Source organism: Emydura macquarii, unplaced genomic scaffold (genome assembly GCF_026122565.2).
Source record: "Emydura macquarii macquarii isolate MOO-44397 ecotype Brisbane River unplaced genomic scaffold, CSIRO-AGI_Emac_v2 contig_1644, whole genome shotgun sequence".
In the NCBI taxonomy this organism is placed as follows: domain Eukaryota; kingdom Metazoa; phylum Chordata; order Testudines; family Chelidae; genus Emydura; species Emydura macquarii.
The window spans coordinates 19,795,403-19,814,582 of NW_027131781.1; the positions used below are offsets into that span (position 1 = coordinate 19,795,403).

At 39.8% G+C, this 19,180-nt stretch overlaps 1 long non-coding RNA gene across 2 annotated transcripts in view; it reads right to left on the bottom strand.

The window, feature by feature from the left end:
* LOC137158170 (uncharacterized) overlaps positions 1–19,180 on the bottom strand; it is a 117,465-nt gene that overhangs the window by 26,448 nt on the left and 71,837 nt on the right. Inside the window, exon 2 of one of the 2 annotated variants that reach the window (XR_010921309.1) lies at positions 6,774–6,861. The exons of the other annotated variant lie outside the window; for it this stretch is intronic. This is a non-coding gene — a long non-coding RNA (uncharacterized lncRNA). The remainder of the gene's footprint in view (positions 1–6,773; positions 6,862–19,180) is intronic. 2 annotated transcript variants of the gene reach the window in all.

Consider the following 19,180-nt stretch of genomic DNA (forward strand, 5'->3'; position numbering starts at 1 on the left):
ATTGCTTTCTCTTTTAGCATGAAGGAAGGGTGCTTAGTACACTCATTTACTTTTACCAGGTCTGTGACTGATGGCAGCCATTAACACCTTCCAACATAACAATATAAAGTGCACAGGCAATCTTAATTCTGGCACTTGCTAATTTATGACTGTTGCCTTTGCAACCTCAATAATGTTCTTTTAATGTAGTTTTTGTGTGTAATGCATTATATATAGTTTGCAGTACTATACTTAATAGGGAAGAACCTTAATAGGATTGGGCCATCTCTCAAGGAACTAATTTAGCCTAATGACAGTGAAAGGAAGTGATCACTGTGTAATCAATTCAATATTAGCAAATATTTTGCTTAATAGGGAAAATGTAATTGGTGATACAAGATTACTGTAGCCCGTACTCCCCTCAACTCTGCCATATTCCTGTACTGATTTATTAGTCACCTTCTCTTTTAATACCCATGCAAAAAATAGTTTCTGCTGTGAACAATTCTGTTCATCTTTAATAAAATGTTAATAACTAACCAAGTGAGGAATTCTAAAGTCTGATCTTTTAATGCAGATGTTACCATATAGAATTTTTTAAAAAGAAAGAATAAACTGAAATGGCAATTCTCATCATTGAAATTTTTGTACCTCTATTAGGAACAGTATTTTTATACAATTAAAAAGAACCCCTCTTCTCACTGCTTAATCAAGAGGTCATGTCATCCACTGCGATGACTTATTAAGAGGCTTTAAAAAAATCAGATATAGCTTGATTTTTTAAGTATCACTAAAATAAACAAAGTTTGAAGAATTCAGTTCAGTCATTTTCAAGTTACAATCTCTGTTGTTTTACCCAAAACCACTTTAAAATGAATGAACATTGAGGGACTCTGATGTGCTTTACTGTGACTTAAACCTGTAAGACCTTCATAAGCCCATCAAACTTCATAAGGATTTCAGGGAGCCTGAGATAGCAAAGATTCAGCAGATATATCATCACAAGGCATGAGCACTGTGCTGAGAGCCATTGCTCCTGGGTTCTCGTTCCACGTTTGCCACTGACTGACCTCAATAATACTTCATTATAGGGTTGCATGAAATAGGTAAATATCAGGATCCCCATTTTACAGAGTTGGAGGTCAAAAGAAATTAAGGGTTTGTTTGAAGAAAGACTGAGCACCCAAAATTGCAAATGAAGTCAATGGGGGCTGTGGGTCCTCATCATCTGTGAAAATCAGGCCTTAAAGGACTTGTCCAACATGACAGTCAGTGTCAGAACCAGAATTCAAATCCAAATTTTTGGCTGTTAGCTCTATGGAGTCTCTATTCCTAGGCTTGGAGTCCTATTCCTGTTCTCATTCATCCGTGGCCTCTAGGAACCTTCTCTTCCTCCAGTCCACACCACCAGACATCAGCTCCCACGACCACATGTAAGTTCCAAATGCTCTGCATAGAGCAGGTGCTCTGATGTGGGTCTTAGCAAGTCCATGGCAGAGCAGCTGTGCCACATAGTGTTCCTAAAGCACACATGGCACTTTTGTGCTCTTGACAAAACCCATGCTCAAGAGATGCAGACTTCCTAAGGGCCAGAAAAGCTGACTTGCACTCAGAAACCCCATAGGATATCCAATGTTTGTATGAACTGTTTTTGATAATTTTTAAGTCCCACCCAGTACTAACCACAGGTATCAATCCTCACCCAGGGAAAGAAAATAGTTCTGAAACACAGTAGAACCTCAGGATTACGAACACCAGAGTTACACACTGACCAGTCAGCCACACAGCTCATTTGGAACTGGAATCAATCAGGCAGCAGCAGAGATTTAAAAAAAAAAACAAAAACAGTACAATACTGTGTTAAATGTAAACCACTAAAAATATAAAGGGAAAGCAGCATTTTTCTTCTGCATAGTAAAGTTTCAAACTGTATTAAGTCAATGTTCGGTTGTGAACTTTTGAACAAACAGCCACAACGTTTTGTTCAGAGTTACGAACATTTCAGCATTACGAACAACCTCCATTCCTGATGTGTTCCTAACTCTGAGATTCTACTGCGGATGCAGTTAGAAAAAGAAGAAAAAATGATGTCATTTGTAACAAATAATGCTTTCCACTCACCTCTCTAACACCTGATCTGATTCACCTCCGCGTTTCCAGAAAAAATAAAACTCTAATAAAACTCTAGCCTAAAATTACACCTGTTACATTTCAAGTGAATTGGTTTAGTTTTGAGGAAATGGGGGAGTGGGAGAAAGAACAAGAGCAAAGGAATGGTCAGACTGGGTCAGATTCAAGATCCATCTAGTCCAGTATCCTTTCTCTGACGGTGGCCAGCACTGAACTAGTTTTTTAATCTAATCTAGTTTTTGAATGCTAGGTTCTAGGCAGTGAATTTCTGTGGCAACCTTTAAAACCTTTTTATCGGTTTTAAATATCCTATTTATTTTATTTTACTGGATGTCCCCATGTTCTTGTGTAATGAGACTGAAGGAACAGATGCTCCCAATCTATCTTCTCTAGACAATTTCTTATTTTATATTCTTTTACCCTGTCCTCTCTTTCTTGTCTCCTTTCGAAGATAAACAGCCCCAATTTTTTCAATCTCTCTTCCAAGCCTTTGATTCTTTCTTGGTGCTCTTCTCTGAACTCCCTGTAAAGTCTGCAATATCCTTTTTTGAGATGGGGTGGCCAGCAGTTAGCTTTGAAGAGTTTAGCTTCTCCCTGCTACAGACATTAAAAAAATCCAGAGAGGAAATACCCTTTAGTGTAGTGCGTGCTTTTTAAAAAGCTTTTGTCATATATTTGATCTCCAGCTCTCTTTTTCTCTCTGTCATTGTCTGCTAAGGTTCCTCAATGTCTGCAGTGAAGCGAACCTCAAAGTACCAGCTGGAAACTGACATGTAATGAACACTGGTAGCCACTTACAAAAAACATTTTTTTTAAATGTGGTTGCACTTGTCATCATTAATAAAAGACATGCTCCCTCACTCATCTTTTTCCTCTATGGCTCAGTATATCAAATATAAGCAAGGTAAGAAAAGAGAATATCATTCTGGTCCTCCTGACTTTCTAGTAGGCCATACATCCTGTTGGAAATGGCTACAAGCACCACCAATACTGAGAAGGCTAAGCCAACTGCTGTTGTGTCAAGATGTTTCATACACAGCTAGAGTTCTTTTCAGAAATGACGTACCAAGTCAAGGGAGAAAGGGAAGACAAAGGCTCAGTCAACCATGTAAATGGATCAGAGGAAGAGAATTCGATATTGTCTATTCATAGGAGAAAGCAGGGGGGGGGGGGGTGGAGAGGGGAGAGGAGAAGGGAAAAAAATGATTAACAACTGGTTCACCAAGCCTTTTCAAGTCCCTATATGTGCTACAGCTGACAGTAGCAGTTCAGACAAACCAATTACATTTTAAAGATATAGTACCACAAAATAAAGGCTCTACAAACAAGTTCTAGAAAAAGCGACAATAATGACTCCCCAACATGATATTGGCAGCATATCCCTAAATACTTTAATTATCACCACAAGAGGAGGTTTGTGGAGAATTGTTGTCAATTACGAAATCCAAAAGCAATTTGCTACACTATTTATACTGAGGTCTTTCAGATGACATCTGGTCCCATCTGTTCTATGAGGACTAACTGTCCCAGGACACATTTTGTAAGACTACTCTAACTTTTTAAAGATCAAGAAGACTTATTAGAACATGCAGTCCATTCCCCAGAATGGGGAATGCAGAAAGCTTTGTCCCCCTCCTTTTCTGCTGTGCAAGATATTCTGTTTAATCAATTTCCACCCCAAAAATAGCTGGAAATTATGAGGGAATTGATTTCCCACTTTATGTCCTTCTATGCTCATCTCAAAGTCCTTCTTCTACATGACTGTATGAGCCTGGAATCCTTTTCTTTATTCAATCTGCCACGTCTTCACTCTTCCCTCTTGAAAGCCTCTGTTTCTACATGCCTAGGAATAGTAGAGCTCCCCATGGAGATGTGTTAATTAACATGACAAAAAGGCTTAAACACTGTGACACACCAGGGTACAATCCAGACTAATGAGTAGCTGTGTCACCCTTGCTCTCTAACCTGGGGTGCCCTTTACAATACTTTGCTGCTGTAGCCTCCAGCCTGGACTGTTCATGAATAGCCTCTAGCATGCAAATCACTCCCAGCTCTATCTGTATGTGCTGCAGCCAACCAACCACACATTGGCTTTTACCAGCCTGGGTTATACTGCAGGGTTACCCCAACACGCCCAGTCTTAGATTCCCCCCAGAAACACATGACCTGTACTGTCCAGCCCTCTCCTTGACAATGCAAGTTTATATGAAGTCTTTTATTTCTTTAATTGAAATAATATGCACAAAACTTGCCTCCCCAAATAGAGTTTTCCAAATACTTCAGTTTAAACACACTGGTTTAAATAAAGCAACAAAACAAGTTTATTAACTGCAAAGGGATAGCTTTTAAGTGAGTGCAAGTAATAAGGCACAAAAATCAGAAATAGTTACAAGAAAAATAAAGATAAAAAACTACTGGTTCCTACAAATTATATCAGATTCAAGCAGTTTCACACCATACACTTTCAGCAGGTCTTCCTGACCAAACCCCAGCTCAGGACCCCTTCTCCCAGAATCCAGTGAAGGCTTCCTTTGTGACCTCAGGTGCCTTGAATGCAATTGGCAAGGGGTCTTGAGGTGCTTGCCCCTCCTTTTTATAGTTTCAGTCCCCTTTATGAAAAACATTTCCAGGAGGCAAAAAGTTAAAGTGGAAGGTTGTTCCCTGCTGATGCTTTTTCTCACATGTTTTAGCTTTCTTTGTTTCCCCTTCCTGCTTGATGACTTTGTTTACTGCTCAAATGCATATTAAGCAGAGCATACATTACTTTGTTTAGGACAGATCTGTTTGCCAACTTCTGCTTGGGTAGGCCTGTGGTTTGGAACATGTGTTAATAATATCATACAGGGAAATCTTATAAATTCACATAGTGTTGTGACACATATTTTATCAGGCAATAATGACCAGCAAATTATGAGTTTTCAAATGATACCTCAAAAGGCATACTTTATACAGATTATTACAATAGTGTATAGGTTGTGGACACAGGGGTATATTCTGTCACAAACAAAGCACAGGATGTTTTTATGATTAAAAATGCTGGAAATAATAAGATAAATGCTCCTTTGTGGGCTTAATATAGGGGTATTTTGGTGAAATTTAATGGTGTGTGACATACAGAAGTTTAGACTAGATGATCTAATGATTCCTTCTGACTTTAAACTCTATGAGACTAGAATGGATATTTCAACACTGTTACTAATGTCCTCATTGTAATATGATAGTCTATTTTATCTTTATGATTCTCTAAATATTGCACCAAATTTGACACCTACATAAGCTCATCCATTTATTGTCTTTTTATAGTACCTATATGTGTATTATCCAGCCACTTCATCAATGACAAATTAACCCTCACGTCGCTCCTCTGAAGTAGAATGATATTATCCCCATTTCACAGATGGGCTGCAGAGAGATTAAAGGCCAGATTTACAAAGGTATTAAGCAACTAAAGATGCAGATAGAGAATGCAAATTGAAAGTCAATAGAAGTTTAGCACCTAATCTGCCTAAATCCTACTAGGCCCCTATCTGAATCTTTTGGTGCCTAAATAGATTTGTTAATCTGATCTCAAGTGTCTTGCCCAAAATGACACAGAAAATCTGTGGAAGAGCAAGGAATGCCCTTTGCTATAATCCCAAAGCCACCCTCCATCCCAACTCAAGAACAGGCTAGTATATGTCAAAGTTACAAGTTAATCAATTCTGTTTCCTAAAATGATTTTAGAATAAAAGGTCTCCGATCTGTGTGGAAAAGCTCTTTAAACAATCAGACAAACAAAGTTAGCACACACCTTCTTTAAATATTTTCCATCCTATCCACTTCTCTCTGCTCTCATCAGAATAACTCTTGACACATGCACTTCAATTTTCAGCTTTCAATATTGATTTTGATAGGTGCCAGGCTTTATAGGCATCTGGCTCAGTTCTCCACCTTCCTTCCAAATTCACTGTTCAGCTGGCTTCTATTTTTCACAGTCAATGGCCTGAACAAGATGATCACTTTAAAGTGAAAGGACCCACAGTGCAGTATAAGAGAATGACATGTACAAGATCATTCTGTACACTTAAGCTAATGTGACCAAATCACAGTCTGGAAAACCATTTTGGAACTGTACTAAGTTTTGGAAGACAGTTCTTAATTGAAAAGTTCATTTCTAATGAAAGTGTGAGGAGGTAAAATGTTGGACTAGCAAACTAGATCATTTGAGTCTTTATTAATAACACAAGTTCATTTTAATTCAGTGAAGCGCATAACTGGCATCAAGCTTTCAAGATCAGCACACGTTGCTGTGACTAGAATCCCTAATATTATAAAACTTTATATTTTATATATATGTAGAGGTTTTCATTATTTGCATTTTTAAATTAGGTTACTGTGAGATAGCTCAGACTAATTATAAGCCTGTTGATTTTATAGAGCCCAATGATATTCACTGACCAGTTACAAATCTTTGTAACTCTAAATTTGAATTCCATGTAATTATTCTTCAGTCAGCCAGGACTATGGTACAGAGATGAATGAGTCCCCCTGAGATTACTCCACCTTGAATAATCGGAAGAGGTCAATGGGGTCAATTACTGTTTCAGTTTTCCCCATAGCTGCTGCATGTAAATCAGTTTACTTTAGGAGCTCAGAAAGTGCTTTGATAACATTTATTTCATTACCTTTATCTCTGCAATTGCAGGCATTCGTGATGTAGGACGATTACATTCACAAGTAGAAATGTGCTGAACTCTGTGGAAATGGTGGTAACTGTTGAAACACAATGTTCACTAGTTTGCAAGTACAGAAGCTTTCTGTGGTTCATAGCTGCACTGTTACCATCAGTTTCAATGGGATACTTGTCCTCATAATTCAGTCAGATGCAGGGATGCTGGAACAATTTTTACAGTGGGGGTGCTGAGTGCCATTGAACCAAACTGTAAACCCTGTCTATGATGAAAATCACTTCAAGCCGAGGGGTGCGGGAGAACCCCCAGCACTCTTAGTTCCAGCACCTAGGGTCAGATGCCATTTTATGTAAAGATATGATCTTCTAGTGAAAATGCCTTTAAACAATGGATTGCCTGTTTCATGATAGAAATGCTAAGATTTTCTTAGTATTTAAAGTTTATTTGATATTGGGTTAAATTTTCAAAAAAGTGATTCAGGCATGTCTGAAAATTTTACCCAAAGAGAAGTTTGCAATTAATATTCTTAACATAACAACAGGTTACAGTTAAAATTCTTCTTTCTAATTTCACTCTGCATAAAATGATTATTACTACAGTAAACTGAGATTATGAGGGTCTAATTTTTTGAAAGAAGTGATGCTGAGTAAACAGCCAAAGTAAGAAGTATTTTGAAACTGCCCGTAGCTATTTTGAAATTACTGGCTTGCATGCCTTTGTAAAGGTTTACAGCCATCCTTATCTGCATTTTCAGATTTTGACAGAAGTAATATATTGGAACATATTAAACATGCTTTAAGCTATTCAACGGAGATGTCCAAAGGCTCCAGTGGAAATTAGCTACCCAACTGCTACTGAAAGTCAAGGGGAATGGGGTGACTAACTGCCTTTGTGGTTTTGAAAATCTCCCTCTTCAACTTGTTATAAACTTGCATTTACGATCTTAGGGCAAGATTTTTCTTAGCCTTACTTGGGTGTTCAAGTTGGGGAGGTGAGGTAAGAGAAGACTCATGGATGAAAGCCTTGCTTTGTTGAAAATAATAATAAAATTCCCATTGACTTCAATGAGGACAGGATTTTTCCTGATAATCCTCACTCCTCTGCAACCTTGAGTTGGGGCTAGGTATAATATGATCCTTGCCTTCACCTGAGTACAAGGGTACAGGCTGCACCCCACAGAACACTTGAAGATATTGTGGCTGATTTAGACACGTCACCAGTGTTCCCATCTGTGGTGTGCACTGCCCCCCACATTCCTCAGAGGATGGCTGGTCCTTAAAAGTATAATAGAGCTCTTAAGTACATATATGTTTTAAACATTAACCTGCAAAGCTGTAAAACACTAAACCTGACAGATCTATCTTCTGATGAAGGTTCAGGTTTAATTATTTTTATTGCACATGATTATGTAATTTTCATTCATAATAATAGAAAAAAATATTCAAATATAATTCATGAATAATAATAATTCATAAAAATAGAATATAGTATCTTAGATTCTGACGAGGTCGATTTCTCCATGGCCTTCAAGATTCTAAAAGAAGAAGGCATCAGAAAGGCAGACACAATACGTTAACTTAAATTCTTGACTAGCATTTTGGGCAGTCTCTGATGTACTCAAGGAGATCTTACATCATAACTAATCAAGCTACTTCAGACAAACTAGCATCTCCACACAGCACCAGAAGAGAAACTGAATGCAAAGCTTAAAAACCACATTGTTTATAACAAACAATGAGAACACATTCTTTTTATCAGAATGCAGACATCTACAATTTACACTGACAGAGTTTATGGAAAGAATAGCAGCCCGTTCTCTGAAATCCTTTCAAAAACAGTTTAGCAATAGCTGACAGTATTTTCTTTTTAATGAATTAACAGGCATTATTAAAGCCTTTCTTCTAAATTGTTTTCTTTCAGATGATGGCTAACTGGGGGTGGGGAGGAGCCTTTTTTGTCTCTTGGTTTGCAAACATTCTCCATCTCTTAAACTATGTTCTTAGGGCTCATCTCCACATTGGTGCAGCTGTGCTGCTGTCGTGCTTTAGTGAAGACACTCCTATGCCAACGGCAAAAGCTCTCCACCTCCTTGAGAGGTGGTAGCTATATCAATGGGAAAAGCTCTTTCATCGGCAAAGCCCTATCTACACAAGGGGTTAGGTGAGTATAACTACGTCACTCAGGGATGTGGATTTATGTAGTTATACCAACACAGTGTATAACTGGCCTTAATCAGAGAAAATATCTGCCAGCTTAAACCCTCTAGTCTGCAGTTTTGCCCTTTTTGCATTTAAAATAAAAGGTTCTGGCTGCATATCAGGATAAAATGATTTACCTGGCAGACTGCATTTTCCATGCAAGAAACAATGATGGATGCATGCTCGTGGAAAGGTTCCTAGTATGGGATGCTAGGCCTCTCGCAGTTTGATCTAACTCTGTCATTGGGCAAGACAAGCACCTTGCAATCTGCCCAGAAGCTGAGCAGGGACTGGGGTTCTCAAACTTTTTTGTGGGGACCCCGTTTGAAAATATTTCAGTCTGTGATGACCCACCCCCAAAGTGATGACCCCCACTCCAGGCCATGCCAGCCTTACCGGCAAGCGCGGGGGCTAACAGCTCACAACCCCGTGCTTAATAACCCCCTGACCCCCAGTTTGAGAACCCTGGCTAAGAGAGACAGTTCAGTCCAGGCTCTCTCTCAGAGCTCCCAACAAGAAAGGAGGGGGGAGGAGTGATAAGTGCCAGCCATTTTCCTGCCAAAGCTTACTTCCTCTTCTGCACAACTCCGCTGCGCTGCTTGCGGTGTTAAGGGGCGGAACCAAGACTCTGTCCATTCCCCATGCGCAAGTAGCAGCCCCACAATAGCAGGTGTCCCTGCTAGTGGTGTGACCCGTGACACACATACTGCCTGTGTGAGCCCTTTTGCTCTCCTACGTGCCTGTTAGAAATTCTGTTAGCGAAGGGCCTGCACGATTTAGGCCAGTAGAATGTGGGTTACTACATCAAATAGTAACCTGATAATAGCCATATATTTATAAATAACTAAAATGCATTGATTTCAGTGGAAGTTCAGAGCCTAAATACCTTTGAGAATCTGGGCCAAAGTTACTACAAGTGAAGGGAGCACATTGGCAGCAGAATTTTGTTATAGTTACATTGATCAGAAGGAATAGCATAATAAGGAGCTATGCAAAAATATAGCCCTGATTGTATCTATTTTTATAAAATGAGACATCATATCAAAGAGGGAAATAGAAATTCTTGACTTGATTCTTAAGATTATATATATTACAAGGCTAGAAATGTAATGGTGACTAGAAACGAAATAATATAATTGGTTTAAAGAGGAATTAAAATAGTTTTGGGGAGGTGCAGCAAGGGAATTTACTATGAAATTGAACTACTCCATCAACAGAAGGTTACTACCCACAATGAGCTATCTGATTGTTTCTCCTTCTCTCCCTCCATCATTATTTCCATTGCTGCTACGTCAATTTAAATACTGAAATCCATAATCCAAGTTATATTTTAATACTAAGTAAGCAATTAGCAGTCAGACACTAATATTAAACTGACATTTGATAGAGATTTTTAAGATCCTCAGGGCCCAGTATATCCATTTACTGTATGCAGTATTCTTTAAGTAGAACATTATTTTCTAGGTTATTTGGTGATGTAACAACTTTAGCAGTGAGTAAATATACCAGTATTTCAAAGTGAACAAACCAAGCAATGAAAAGCCACCTGCCCCTGTAATAGGCCTCTCTTGTCTCATAACAGAAAGCAACTGTTAAAACACATCGGGTCTGATTCTGATCACATTTGCACCAGTTTCACACTATTCTAGCACCAGTGGTCCAGATCCTCACCTAGTATAATAGCTCCAGTGCCAGTTTACACCAGCTGAGGATTTAGTCCATCAACTTCAACTGTATGGCAAGATGCATCAATGTCACCTAGAAGCCTACACAGAATGTGCAGAAGTCAAGCATTTTCTAAATAAAACTCAGATACATTAAGAGGCCGATATGTAGCCCAACCTGCCTTTCAGCAGGTTAAAAAAAACCAAAACCCTAAACGACAAACCTCCAATTTTGTGCCTCATATCTGAGTACTCGCTCTTCTTACTGCCTGATTTGCATCCACAGGTAGAGGCCCATGCATCAGATTTGGGCCAGTCATGCAATATGGAAGTGAGCTCCCTTGGTGGGAAGATGAGTTTCCGCACGGCTTCTGAAAGAACATATACAAGAGCTGGGTGAAAATTTTCAAAGTTTAACACAAAACAAAACAAAAACTTCCTAACAATTTCCCCAATTTTTCCCCAAAAAATCTTCCCAATTTTCATTAGAAAAAGAGTCCTAGTTTTGGATTAGCTCTAGTACCTGCAGATCGGAGAGATTCCAAACCTAATCCTTTCCCAGAGTCAAAATGTGGAAGTTTTCACCCAGCTCTAGTATGTGTTCTATCAGGAGCACAGTGCATTAATGAATTGTTAACGCGCATCAGCAGGGTCCATGTGGACCCTAATCCGTGATTCACACCCCAGTTCGCTGCTTGCAGACAAGCCCTTCAATAACAACCAACTTCTTGCTGGTGGTTTAGACTGCAACACAATAGGGAGCTCTCCCTACACCAGCCAAGGAGGAGAAGAGCAGCACAATGCTAACCTGAGCCAGTGGGAGAAGTGGGAGCTCCCCTCTTTTAGGAAAGGACCTTGTTTCTTGCCAGATCTTGCTTCTGAACTTGGCTGTTTCAAGAACTGATCCCAGCCACCTCTATCTCAAAGTGAGGCCATGTCTACACTAGCCTTATGACAGCAAAACTTTTGTCACTCAGGGGTGTGAAGAACACTCCCCCCAGCCCGAAGCAATGTAAATTTTCCCAGCATTAGCACTCCTGTGCACAGCACGATGTCAGCAGAGACACTCTCCTGCCGACAAAGCTACCGCCACTCATTGAGCTGTTTTCCTTATGTCAACAGGAGAGCTACACAAGCTGTACCGGTACAGCTGTGCCGCTGCAAGCTTGTAAGTATAGACATGGCCTGACACTGAACACTTTTCTATCTGGGATTAGAACTAAAAGGACTTTTCCAGTGGGGCTGCCAGCTGGACTCAGCAGAATTCCTCTGCGACCTTGTGCAAGCTCCTAGAACTTGTCACTGTTTCTTGATTCTTTGGAAAATGTAGCTGAAATTAAAAAAACCTAGTAAGACGCCACCTTGGATGTATTTGTCAGGGACAGGAGGCTCCCTCACCTCACTAGAAACCACAGTCTATAGAAACTGTAACAAGTCCAGATGTATCCCTTCCTGGTCTCTGGTTTTATTCAGAAAACAAACTCAGAGTAAAACATCACACAATCCAATCCAAGGCTCCTCTTCAAGACCTATACAACCCAGACCCTAGGTTCTCTCTTTCTGGAGAGCCATTCACACCTCCCCTGTGAATGGGTGCGATAACAAACCACCTGCAACAGTAGCAGATCATCTCCTGCTAACAGAATGAGGCTTTCAGACAAACACTGCCAGCTGTTACAGAGAGAAAGACCAAAATATGCATTTGGGGGGAGAAGGGGGAGTATCACATCATCCTAACATGGAGGTTTTATTAAAGACATCTAGTAGCATTTTATCTTACTGTTTTGCTCTGTGACTTTTATTTGTAGACATTTTATTCCCACTTTTATATTGTGGGAGTTAGAAAGCAGACTGAAATACCTGAAATATATAAAACTACTCAGCCCAGTAAAAATTTGGTTGAAATCCAGGCTCCTGAAATATGTAATCCTAAGCATGTCCAAAGTCACATGGCAAAAGCTTTCTAGCAGTCATGATGAAATTAATGTTCTTAATGAGATGCCATGAACCCCTGGAGGAAACGTGCACAAAGAGTGTCCTAACGCTCCCTATAGAACAGCTTTCCAAGTGCACAGTACTCTGCCTATCATTGTCTTTAGTTTACCTGTGTAATCAAACAATATTCAGCTGTTCAATAACATGGACCATACAGGCCAGACCTTGCAGTGCCTGAAATCCTGGCAAAGCATGGATGCAAAAGAGGAAGGCACACCCCTTGAACAAGTGGCAGCCATGAGCTCACCACTACCTCCGATAGGACTCTCTCAGGTATTCTGTGGTGGCAATGAGCTATTTGATGAAGAGATTGTCCCCTGTATTTTCAAAACAGCATGAGATTTAGCCACAGGAATTATGCAACTAAATCCTAGGTAAGCAATACCTTGAAGATTTTGGCGTAAGTGATTGTTAGATGTTCATTCTATCTTTTGTCTAAGAACTTTGGTGTTCAGGTGCCAGTCTTTCAGAAAATTATCCCTTAACACTTGTCTTTCACTGCTTTAGAAGAACGTTCTTTGCCAGTTTTTCAGTGCTGAAAGTTCCCCTCCCACTTCTCTGCACATCCTTTATCTAACCCTTTTGATTGTGCGCTCTCGCTCTCTCTCTGGTTGAAGAGATCATCATCTCCACCAAATTCTTCAGCACTCATTGTAATTAACAGGCACAGCCTGAGCAATGGTATTTACTTACTGGGCATCTGGCATTTTTCCCGCAATCAATCAGAGACAGAAGGTGATGCTGATATCCAGGGGAAAAAAAACCTATAAAAATCAGAGGCTTCATTGTTTATTTTATTTATTTGCTGTTTGAATATTAGGAAATTGCATTACTCTTTAATTACCAGGCCATTCTTGGTAAAATAATAAAAGACACTCATTTCCTCCTATCATTTTCTAACAAAGCTGTGGGTTAAATATAAAAAATCCTGCTGCCTTGAGCCTATCTCCACTCCTTGCCAAGGAATTGCATTTCAAAATCTAAGGAATCGTTTTTAAAAAAAGTTTCTACTGCTTATGATTATGAAGATGATCTTGAAAATATGAAATGAGTTCAAACTCCCGCAGTGCTGTCTTCATGAGTTTGCAGAACAATGACTCAAAGGTGCAAATTGACTCTTCATTTCAATGTGCTGTTATCTCTGAAACCGAAAGGTGGTCATCCAAGCAGGGATGACTTGGGAAAAGGGACTAACAAGAGGAAACACCACTGCTAAGATTAGAGCTGTGTAAAGTAGCTGCTATCATATGGAGCTTGCAGTACACTTATCTGCCACTGGGTGACTCCAAGGTGCAATACATAGACGACAAGTTTTAGAGGGAAGAGGTCTAGAGCAGGGAATGCAGGTTTTGGTGGTGCTATCTCCACAAGGAGAGAATAGGGCTGCCTGTACATGGTCACTGCAACATGTACTCTTGCTTTTCCAGACCCAGCACTATAACAGGATATTTCTGAGTTGGAGATGGTGGGTGTGTGTCAGGCAGAAGGAGCATGGTTTCTGAGTCTGGGAATGATTTTTTTGAGCTGGAGAGGATTGGGTAGGAAAGGGTTCTGAGCTGTGGCGAGGTTAAGTGGAGGAGGAGGCTGTCCTTAGCTAGACAGGTGTGGGAAAAGGGGTGTGTGGTTCTGAGCAGCTGGGGTTTGGATTGGAAGCAGCTGAGAGGGCTTAGGTTTTGAGACCAGGAGTCGATGAGTTAGGCTGGCAGGGCTGAGTGAAGGGGGAATGAAGTCAATTGGTGAATGAAACTGTGTGTGAAACAATGTATCTAGGAGCAGGGGAACTTCCAGTCCGCCACACCAATGTGCTTCAGAATCCAGGACCACCTTGCTGCAAAGTACATGACAACTGTAAAACATTCCAGATCCTCAGCTGATGCAAATAGAGCCTCGCTCTATTGATTTCAATGGGACTTCAAGCTAGAATAGAGGGGCTGGTTCATTAGATGCACAGTTAATTGCAGCTATAATGTTGCTGTATTACTTCTGTGCCCTAAGAATCTATGCGCGCTGTGGAATTTAAAAAGAAAAAGACTTCTTTTAAATGACAGCACCTTCAACCTAGCATGCAGGTGGGGTTAAAGAGATAATGACATGAGGTCTGAATATATCAGGTAGGGGGACATTTTTGTGAGATGCAGGGACGAGTTGGTGTTTGTTTTTTGTGACTGATAAGACGATCAATTTGCAGAAGTCCAGATTCTTGTTGAAATAAATACTAAAAATTCCATTAATGTGTATACCGATGGTCACTGCTTGGCTTGATTTTTTGAGCAACAAGTTCACAAGCATTTCAGTATCCTGAAAGAAAGAGTTATCTGGTACTTCAGGTTCTGGCATTACAAATCACTAGCCTGGGGGAAAGCATTCTGCTGTATCAACTAATCAGAGGGAGTTGTAAAAAGGCAGAGAACTGGTGGGAGGGGGTAAGGTTCTGTGACATCAATGCCTCTCCTTTTACTTGGGATAAATGGAGGATGCTCAGTGACAAAGAAAACTCCTTTAATCTCGTAAAAACACTACAAGACGACATGAAGGAGAACTATAGAAACTTGGAAGCACCAGAATCTTTATAAATGATAAAACAAATATTGCAAATCAATACAGTACTTGATTACTAGAAAAATCCATCCAACTTGGAGGGGAGAGGCACGTCTTCCAGATCTATAGCTTTTAACTCCCAGAAACTAAATTAGATCGAAAAATTGTACCTTTCTAGGATTCATCTTGCCAGCAGTTTATCCTAATAGGCTTTGTATAGCAGTGTAATATTAGTGGGGAAATAAACACCTTGCAGGCTGCAATCAGACTTGGCAGCCACTGTGTTTGGAAAACTCTGGCTGAATACAGCATCTACAGAAGCTAAAGCACCATCAAGACAGTGCTTAGTAAATAATGCTTGGAAGATGCTTTGAATATGTGAAGTATTAAGTGTTATTATAACATGTCTGTGCTCTCCACAAATCAAAGGAATATAAAATTCCCTCTCTCCAGTTTAAGAGCAGAACAAGGCTAGAAAAGGAAGATTCCCATTTTAAATGACAAATAGATGCTACTATTCAAACTGTAGGAAGGACAGCCTCATTCCTAAAAATTCAAGCAATTGGCTGTGCTGTGAGTCATCCTTCTACTTATACACAGCTGAGGAGATGTTTCTCTGGACTTCTGTCTGGAAAGCTCATGTCTAGTATTGTAACATTCCCCGGATGAGCCTTCCCAAGACGTTTCTGGCATCTGAGGAACTTCAGTAGAGTTCTACAGACTGGTTCAACTAAGTAAGTAGCAGCATCTTTGTTGCACTGCCTTGGTTGCAGAAGAATCCTCCTTAGCCTCATGAGAAGAAGGCAGCTGGGTAAACCTCTCCTGACTACAGGACGAGGACCTATCTCCATGGTGAGGAACTATGGGAAGAAATACTGTTTACCTTAGCCTAGCCTTCCTTAGAACTCACATTTAATGAAAGGAACAGGAGAGGTTCCTTGTTTTGTCTACCTGCTTGGAGACCTAATGGGGGTAGAATAAATGTCTTTGACCTCAAGAACTAGCTCCTGAACGTCCTGGTAAAGAACGGAGCGAGTCAGTATGAAGTGTAAACTGGTCTTACCCTGACGGGGTCTGGTTGAGAAGATGGCTGCCTCTGAAAGGGCTGTGGCTGCTATTCTGCGAGTCTTGACACTGCACATCAGAACGCTCAGTACCCCCAATTGCAAGGCCGATGGAAGCTTTAGTGCTGTGCTGGCTCACACTTCAGGCAAGCACCATCCCACAGCAAATAGTGCACTGTTTTAGAAAACAAATATGAGACTGGGAAACATTTCAAAACCTATTATTTCACTACCCAAAAAGTTTCTGGAAGCTTTTCCCATCTTAAGAATCGAATGCAAGAAATACTTTCAAAATCCTTTTTTGTATGAACAATCTTGATCTTAAGGATCAAATGTAAAAAAGAAAAAAACACCTTCAAAATGAATTCCTCCACCCCTGAAACAAGTGTAGCTGCTTTAGCCAGCTATCTGAGGCACAGACATGGACTATGGAGAAGAGACCAATGATATTGGGGAATGGAAAACATTGTGTCTATTGGCTGCTCTGCTTTGGTTTTGCCAGGAGAAAATATCAGTATGGACTGAGACAACTGGAAACCAAGAAACCCCTGTCTAAAGATGGGATGAGCATAAGATAAATGTTGTTGGTAATAAATAGAGGATACCTGCTGCCTGTTGGAATTGGGGGTGTCCCTAAATGATGAATTTTAAATGCTTTTTCAGATGCAAGCTTTATGTCATTGTTGTTGCATTTCAGTGCAAGTATCATTTCTGAAGTGTAATGCTGTCCAAATCATAGGATATGGCCCCAGAGCAAGCAGATATGCTGCATTATTTTACACTATACTATACTAGGAGGCAGGGAGCCATAGCTAATTAGTTTTAGATAATGAAGCAGGTACAATGTTTTGTTGCACTGAAGCAAAAATAGGTAACTTAATCCTGGGTGTAACTCCATTGATAGTGAAGTTTCAGCAGGGATTAATTCAGCCCAAAATAGCACAGTAAAATACACATGGCCATTATGTTTTACTTAACTGAAATTTGAAAGGACTGTCACCCATGGCAGCTTCTCTGTACAATGAAGTAATCACTTCCTGCTGTGTTGATCAGGAAAATTTCAGGTGATCTTTTTCTCTCTTATGTGGTGCTGAAATTAAGTATTTCCCCCAAAAAATCGACCAGAACACTGATCCCTCCCAGTCTTGGTTTCCCCTTGACTTCCCACATACAACCTTCTCTCCTTCAGCACTAACTGACAGATCAATTGTAATAATCCTGGCACTCTATTCCATTAGAGATGCAAGTTCACTTTGGTAAGAAATATCAGATAAGCACTTCTTTCTTATCTCTTCCTTCCTGGCCCAGTACCCAGCAATAAGAGTCCTTTGGCACTTGTAAAATGGCTGCCAGGATATATGGGAACACTGGGAAGTGCCTTTGTATGATGAGGCAGCATTTAGATGCTCTAGCTGGTATCCTGCAAATTTTCTTCTTCAGCCTCAAACCACAATATTTATGCTGGCATCATCAAGAGAAGGACATCCTGAAGGGTTTGGGTTGACTATGGGGTAGGGGAGGGGGGGAAAGGAGCATTAATTCTTTAAGTGCAGATTGTCTTGGGACAGCACATCTGCAAGGGCTACCAGAACAATTCCACTGCTATTAAAACCTGTGGAGGTTATGAGAAGGAAGGGAAAACAAAAAAGAAAGAAATTAGGGCTGTCAGACGATTAAAAAAATAATCTCAATTAATTGCTGTTTAATTGCACTGTGAAACAATAATAGAATACCAATTTACGAGTACTGTAGTGCAATCTCTTTATCGTGAAAGTGCAGCTTACAAATGGAGACTGTTTCTTCGTTTTTTGGGGTTTTTTTTTTTTTTACATAATTGCACTCAAAAAACAAAACAATGTAAAACTTTAGAGCCTATAAGTCAAAGCATGAAGGGGCGTATGAATGTTTAGCACATCTGACATGTAAATATAGCATATCTGGCTGACTACAACAGTGCCATGTGAATGCCTGTTCTCACTTTCAGGTGACATTTTAAATAAGAAGCAGGCAGCGTAATCTCCCGTAAAAGTAAACAAATTGTCCTAGCAATTGGCTGAACAAGAAGTAGGGCTCAGTGGACTTGTACAAGGTGAATAGAAAAATACTATTTATTTTCTTTATCTTTTTACAGTACAAATATTTGTAATAAAAATAATAATATAAAGTGAGCACTATACACTTTATATTCTGTATTGTAATTAAAATCAATATATTTGAAAATGTAGAAAAACATCCACAAATATTTACAATAAATTTAGACTGGTATTCTATTACTGTTTAACAGTGCAATTAAAGCAATGATTAATCACAACTATTTTTTAAAAACTAATTAATTTGTTTTGCGTTAATCAAATATATTATTAACTGCGATTGACAGCCCTAAAATATATCACATTTTTTAAAGCTTTGTGAGAAGCAATACTTGTTTTGATTTCAATTTTTCCCCCCCATTGACACACTATCTTTCCACCTGACTGGAAAAAAAAAATCATGCAAGGTCCAAGGTGTCTTAGACCCAACGTCAACAAAGAAACCTCTTACGGATGAGATCGAAACCCATCCTACCATCCCCTGTTCCTGTCGCTCTTGAATCCTGGCCCTGCCACAGTGAGACGCAGTTAAAACATCATATTCATTTATGGCAACAAGTGGCTAGAGGAAGTTAGCGATCGCATCCTCAACTCTTACACTTCAGCATATCTATGACTAAGAGGGGCAGACATTTGTGTCTCCAGCATCATGCAGACTAGTTCTAACTACACCAGGCATTTGTAGCAGTGCAGAGGTTCGTTCTCAAGAGGCACTTCGTTCACCCATGATTGTGAAAGTCTGTCATGTTCTCTTTATGTTTTCAGAGGGGACACTGATGCAACATAAGAGCCTAGCTAGTGGGATAAAATCAGAGATTGCATTACTTAGCTTTCCCATGCATCAAGCAGATA